We start from the raw sequence: 6,767 nt of genomic DNA on the forward strand, positions 1-6,767 counted from the left end.
AAGGGATGTTTGCATCTATCCATCTGCTTCATCATTTTGCTGGGAAGGAAACTTGCCTGCCATACCCAAAGTCACATGACCCATCATGACTGCAAAGAACCAAAACCCAGGTCTCTCAACTTCATGGCTACAATCTTCCTCACCACATCTGGTCAGCATGTCTTATCAAGTGCTCACTGTGGTTAGCCCTGGGATGCAGGAGATACCATTCCCACTCCACTCTCTGGGAATCTGTGGTTGAGATTAGAATTTATGGTCTAGGTAGGGAGATAGAACATACACTGGTGAAAACTAGCACATTATCTGGGAGCTAAGTCATACTTTAGCAGAAGCAGAGATGTTACCAGAAGTAGGTGACAAACTTCTGGTGTATAGGACAGGCACATGGTGCTACAGAAGTCAGAAGAGGGCGAAAAGGCTATTAGCAGAAGGTTCAGAAAGACCTTGTGGAGGAGACGGTTCTTCAGGTGGTTGCTGGAACATGAGAAGTATTTAAAGTAGGGGAGGTCCAGTAGGACAGCACTCCTAGAAAAGGCCTCCCTGAAAGGGGAGGGGAGGGAATGGATTAAGAGGATGATGGCTGTTCAGTTTGGCTCAGTCAGGGCAAGTGGGGAGGCAAGGCTGGAGAGTAAAACCATGGCCCTTAATGCCGTACTAGAGTGAGGCTTGATCTGATACACATTTAGGGCCCACTAAATATTCTGGAGCAAGGGAGGGACATGACAGAAAGCGTGCACTTGGAGGATTAATTGGATTTCATTGGCTTAATCAATTATGACAAAAAGAGAAATGCAGAGAAGTTGGTGTGGAGTTTATACAAGTGGGTGAGAGATGATGAGGCCTCAGCCAACACCATGACTTGGTGGGCGGTGGTTGCTGGGGCATAGAATGGATAGAACAGATTCAGAAGATGTTTGGAAGAAAAATTAGCAGGATGTAATATTTGGGAAGATAAAGTAAGGACCCCCCATTGATAGGATTAGGGAAGTTAGGAGTGGCAATAGAAAGTTGGGGGTAGAAAAGAGGAGGTGGGAAAGGATATTCCTGTGCTTCACCCTCTGGCACTCTCTCATTGGGTGAGAGCGTTTTGTAAATTTGCTTAACTCTGTGCTGGGTGAAACCTTTTCTCCCATATGTCTGAGGCCCTCTGGCTTCTCTACCAGGTGTCACAGGCTGATCCAATAAAACACATGCTACTCCCACCAAACAGCAGTGTGCTTCAGCTGAGGTGACACTGCTGTCACCACAGGTGGTTCTGGTGGGAGGAATTCAGGCCTTGGGTATATTCCATTGATAAAACCAGGTAATCGCCTCCCACCTATATAAACTTAATTCAGGTGATCACTTTATTTTTTTTTTTTTATACTTTGTCACTCCCTCCTTCCAATCACCTGTCATATCCCCCATTCCTGCTTTCAGCTTTCAGGATCCTAAAACTGACAATTCTGGCCAAGAAAGATGAGCCATCCTTACCCAGCCTTGTGCCCTCAAGGTTCAGGGGAGCCTCCTCAATGGTCCACAAGGTGTCCAGGCCCCTTCTAGGCCAGTGAGCTCTCCAAATGTGCTAAAGACCCAGTCACGGGTCTCTAACTGTTGCAGCCTGAGGGCCTCAAACACGACCTAGGTATTCCACCAGAGCTTCTGTGAGTCCCAGAACTCCAACAGGTTCTAACCAAGTCCAGCTGTGCCCTTCAGAATAGCAGGCAGCCAGCTCATTTCCTCTTCTGGTCTGCTCACCCTCTGCCACAGCACTAAGTCTTCTTCTCCTGTTTCCAGTTTCCGGTTTCCAGACCCTCCCTGCCTCAATCACCTTCCCTCGGCCACTTGTTAGTTCTGTAAGGTGGAGCTGAGAGACTACCATCTCGTGGCAGGTACGGTCACATATGGTATTTCAGTTTGTCGACAACCAGCCATGGTGTTGAGAACAGTGAGTCTTCTGCTGTGAACTGGGGGTGAGCTCCTTCAGCCTTAGGCCCCTAGGGACTGTGAAGTAATGCCCCTTGAGGCCATAGTCACCTCTCTCTCAGGCATTTCCCATGGGGCTAGGCAGGGCTGAACTTAGCAGCTGAAATGTTCATGTTGTTCTGACACAAACTGATGTCTTCTCCCTGTACATTTGCTTTTTCTAACTCATTGTAGGACTTTACACTGACTTTTTTCTCAGTTTTATCAGTTCTGGCCCCCTGATGTAATTTTGAATTCTGATTCTGTCAGCATAGACATTTACTATATCCCTTCTCTGTTCACCTCTTTGATAAGCCCCAGTTCCTCTGGATTTAAGACTTTAATAAAAATATGGGACAGGATAGGGCTCAAGACAGCAAATGATCCATAGTCAGTGCCCCCTGCCTTAGTCATTTGCCAGTTCCCACACCTACTTCCTGGGCCCCATGGACACCATAGGCTGACTTCCAGGTGCCTGGTTTAAATTCACATTTACCACATTTCTTCATCTGGTGATAGCTGGGCAAAGTCAATAAGCAGAGTATAGAAACCAGGTAAGCAGTCCTTTTTTTTTCCTTCCATCTTTCTTCCCTTCTGGCCTCCTTTCTACTCTAGTATCATGAACACTGGATTCTTGAGGAATTGCTTGCCCTCTTATGTTTTCTGAACTGAGAATGCTTTTGTTACTGTACTAATAACAACCCTGGGCATTTATGTCATATCTACCTTCCAAAGCACTTTCACATTCACTATCATGTTTTATCTGAAAGTGGGCATGGCAGCTCAGAGAGTGACTTGCCCATAGAAAGGAAGTCAACAGCAAGGCCAGGGTAGAAGCTGGTGCTGAGTCCCCATTAGAGCTCAGTGGAGCAGGGTGGCAGTTGGAAGGAGCAAGCGGAGGGATTATTTGGCATTTCTGAACTAGGCAGAAAAGAGAATGAAGCTGCAATACCAAGAGATAGCCTGGGGATGACTACAGAACTCTTGACCTGCTCTTTCTTTTTTTTTTTTTTTTTTTTTTTTTAATTTTTTTTTTCAACGTTTATTTATTTTTGGGACAGAGAGAGAGACAGAGCATGAATGGGGGAGGGGCAGAGAGAGAGGGAGACACAGAATCAGAAACAGGCTCCAGGCTCTGAGCCATCAGCCCCAGAGCCTGACGCGGGGCTCGAACTCACGGACCGCGAGATCGTGACCTGGCTGAAGTCGGACGCTTAACCGACTGCGCCACCCAGGAGCCCCTTGACCTGCTCTTTCTAATCTCCCTGAAGGTTCTGAAACTGACAGAACAGTTGTGACATTGCATTCTGGGCCTGAATTTTCCTAAGAGAAAACTAGATCATTTTTTAAAGTCCCATCTAACTTTAACCATTCCAAAAATCTCTGAATCTAAACCAGGCTTTGTCCCCCTCACACCCCTTCCCAACCCAACTAGAAAATGTGGGTGGATTGAGAAAGAACAGAAAGGAAAGATCAAAACTGTGACAACCCTCTGACAACATTTTAACTTGAAAATTGCCTCTGTGTAGGCAGATGTAAATCAGGCGCACATTTACTCAGCTGCTTCTTGTTCTTATCTCCCACTGAACACCTTGAAATTACGAGCCCTGGAGTTGACCGCTGGCCTTTAAAAGTCTAACACGATTTCAACTGCCTGCTTCCCCAATTGGATGAAACTTGTTCCTCCCCTGAACTCCCAGAGCTTGTGTCCCACTCATGGCCCTTACCTCCTGCTGCCCTGAAAGGCTGCATCTAGCTTAGTTTCTTTAGTTGGTTGTTGGCTCCCTGTGCACCTCTGCGTCTGCCTCCCAGGCTCAGCATTCATCAGTAGGTGCTCATTAAGTGGTTGAGAAGGGAGCATAGAGTCAGGAAATGGAGTTCAAGTTCTAGCCTGCTCTGTCCTAACCAAGCTCTTGCTGAGAACTTAGCTGGTCATTAGGTGTTAGTCTGATGGCTGATTCTGCAAAATCACACACACGTGCACGCACGTGCACACACACACACACACACACACACACACACACACACTTCCTTTGGGCAAGGCAAAGAACTGTGGATGATTCCATGCAAAGTCTTTTCCATTGGTGGGAGAAAATCCCTCCGTCAGAGGACACTGGGTCAGTCTTACCTGTCACTTGCCCAGCCTCATGCTGACGACACCCTCCGCCTGGACTCTCTCTGCATCCAGCCCTTCTCCAAGCCTGACTGGTGGGAGGGCAGGGGGGCTTAGGAGGAAGCCCTACTGAGGTGCTCTTTCTCCTCCTCTGGCAAAAGAAAGGTCAGAGCAGAGCATCTAGAACGGTACTTCCATACCTAAGCTCTGTGTTCTGTGTGTCCATCCCTCTCCTTTGAGGTTGTCTGAGTCATCTGACATTCTCCTGCCCCCTCCTGGCTCTGCAACCTGACAGGGGCTGTCCCAACAGTGATAGTTACTGCTAATGATGAGTGACAGCTGCAGTGAGGGGTGCCTAGGGACAGAGGAGGGGCTGGTGTGGGGAGTGGGGAGAGGTGATAATTGGACACTCTTATAGAGCACTGTCCACTTTTCAAAGTAAGTAAAGGCCTGGGAGGGAGTGGTTTGTCTTACAGCAAACCTCAGTCCCCACCTATGTAACCTCTTGCATCTCAGAGGGGTGTCACCAGGCTCAGACAGCACTTGGACCCAGCACAGGATCTCAGGGTGGTGCCCACTGGAGTGGCCATGCCTGGTGCTATATGGCATGACAGGATAGGAGCTGCATTCTAGGCACAGAGTGCCATCCTGACACCTTGTTCCTTCAGCCCCAAGCATGGGGGCAGGTATTTCCTACTCCCTGGGCAATTGGCTTCTGAGAGTCCCTGGTTCCTGTTTCCCCACCACAGTTGAAAAGAAGGCCATGGTCCCAGCTCTGGGATGCTGGATTGCAGCTCTGGGATGTCACATCCCAGCCAAGTATCCAGGGGGCATCATCATTCATTTCCTCTTACTCTCCATTTCCTCTTACACCTCTCCAGGCTGCCCCTTATCCCTGCCCTGCTGTGATTTGTCACTGGAGCTTGCCCCTTGTCAGCACACCTAGAATTGAGGCTCTGCCTCAATTCTCAAGCAGTTCTCTGGAGTCCAGAGCATTTTGTGTGAGGTCTCCCAGAGGAAAGGACTTTAATACAAATGGAGAGAGCCACAAAGGTAGGGTTTTAAGAAGAGTGGTAAGTGGAGGAAGGAAAGAGGAACCTTCCAGAGAGCCTGTCTCTCATGAGGGCCAGTGATGATGAGCCAGAACCCTGCCTGAACCAGGCTTCTGCCCATAGCCTTCTCTGGGACCCCTAGCCCTTCCTGCCATGGAGAGGGCTGGGGCCATCACAAGAATAGGTTCTGTGATGGGATCCTTGTGCTCAGGATCCTTGTGTCTGAATGAAGCATGCCATCTACCCATAGCCCTTTGGGCAGAGCACTGATTAGGCAGAAGGGCCCTTGGGCAGAGCTGTAGGGCTCAGAGAAGCCCTGGTAGTACCCCCAGCAGCCTGGCCCAGGGAAGACACACATCTGCACTCCACAAGGCTGGGCCAGGCTTCACATCTACCTTCTGCTGCTGTGGGCACCTACTTTGGTTGAAAAAGGCTTTTCCCATGTGTATGTCTGCATGTGCACACATGTATTCTCTATGGTCAGGGAGTGACACATGTATCTGTTCATGTCTCCACATGTGCTCTTATACTCTAGGCATGACTCACAGTGGGAACCTGCATGGGGTGGTATGGAGGTGGGATACTGGGCCCTATGGGGACCCGAGGAGGTCAAACTGTCTGGGCTCTGGAGATCACTTGTACCTGGGAGCTCTTCCTGAGCCTCTGTTCCTGTCCCTCCCCAGCCCCAAAGCCTGCACCCATGTAGTTCAGCACCCAAAGCTCAGTTCCCAAGAAGCCTCAGTAAAGACAGGAGAGATAGTGTTTTTCCTTCTCTACCTTTGTGGTTCTTTCTGGCCTCTTCCCACCAACTGGTCATGAGGACCAACAGCATCCATGCTCCTGGTCTCTTAGGCACAGCCCAGGTCACTGATCCACCCTCAGCCCATAGCACAGACCAAAGTGCGTAGGAGAGAGAAGGCATGTCCAAGCTGGCATGGACAAGGATGGGCTTGTGCATCTATTTCAGTGCTGCTTAGCCCTGGCTGTCCATAAGAATCCTTAGGGAACTACTGCTGCCTGGATCCACTCAGTATCTCTGGGGCAAGGGGTCAGGCTTTTGTGCTTTTCAAAGTGCCTTAAGTGTCTCTTCTGGGCAGCCAGTCTAGAGGACCTCTGATTGATGTAACAGTAAATAGCTAAGCAAATCTGTGTTGGTTTAGGAATACTTACATATGCAGTGTGTACTTATAAGTATACTTATAAAAGTATAAAGATGTGCAGTGGAACAAAATGAAATCCTAGGAAAGTGATTGTTTCCAGGTATAGGCAGCAGGGTAATGAAATGGGGAGGGATCAGATGCTTCCACTGTAGTTGTAATGTTTCATTTCTTGAGCAGAGTGGTGGGAACCTGGTATCATTTCATACTTTTTGCTTTGGTTGAAATAGTTCATCATAAGAGCATGAATTTCATAGTCAAACCTGGGTTTTTAAGTTCATTTCTGCTACTTACTAGCTGTGTGACCTGGAGCAAGTACTTATCTGTTCAAAAGAAGTTGTTTAGTCATCTGTAAAATGGGGCTCCCAGGGCTGTGTGAGGATTACCTGTGAAGTTCTAACACTCCTTATAGGTTTCTTCGCTGGGAATAGGAGGTGGGGTAACTCCAGGGGAAGGCAGTTGAGCCTTTCCAGATCCCTTTGTGGCCTCTCAGCTAAGGGG

General features: G+C 48.5%; 1 long non-coding RNA gene across 1 annotated transcript in view; it reads left to right on the forward strand.

The window, feature by feature from the left end:
* The window catches only part of LOC123587465, a 52,182-nt gene that overhangs the window by 36,856 nt on the left and 8,559 nt on the right, over positions 1 to 6,767 (forward strand). The window lies entirely within an intron of this gene.

Source organism: Leopardus geoffroyi, chromosome D3 (genome assembly GCF_018350155.1).
Source record: "Leopardus geoffroyi isolate Oge1 chromosome D3, O.geoffroyi_Oge1_pat1.0, whole genome shotgun sequence".
Classification (NCBI taxonomy): Eukaryota; Metazoa; Chordata; class Mammalia; order Carnivora; family Felidae; genus Leopardus; species Leopardus geoffroyi.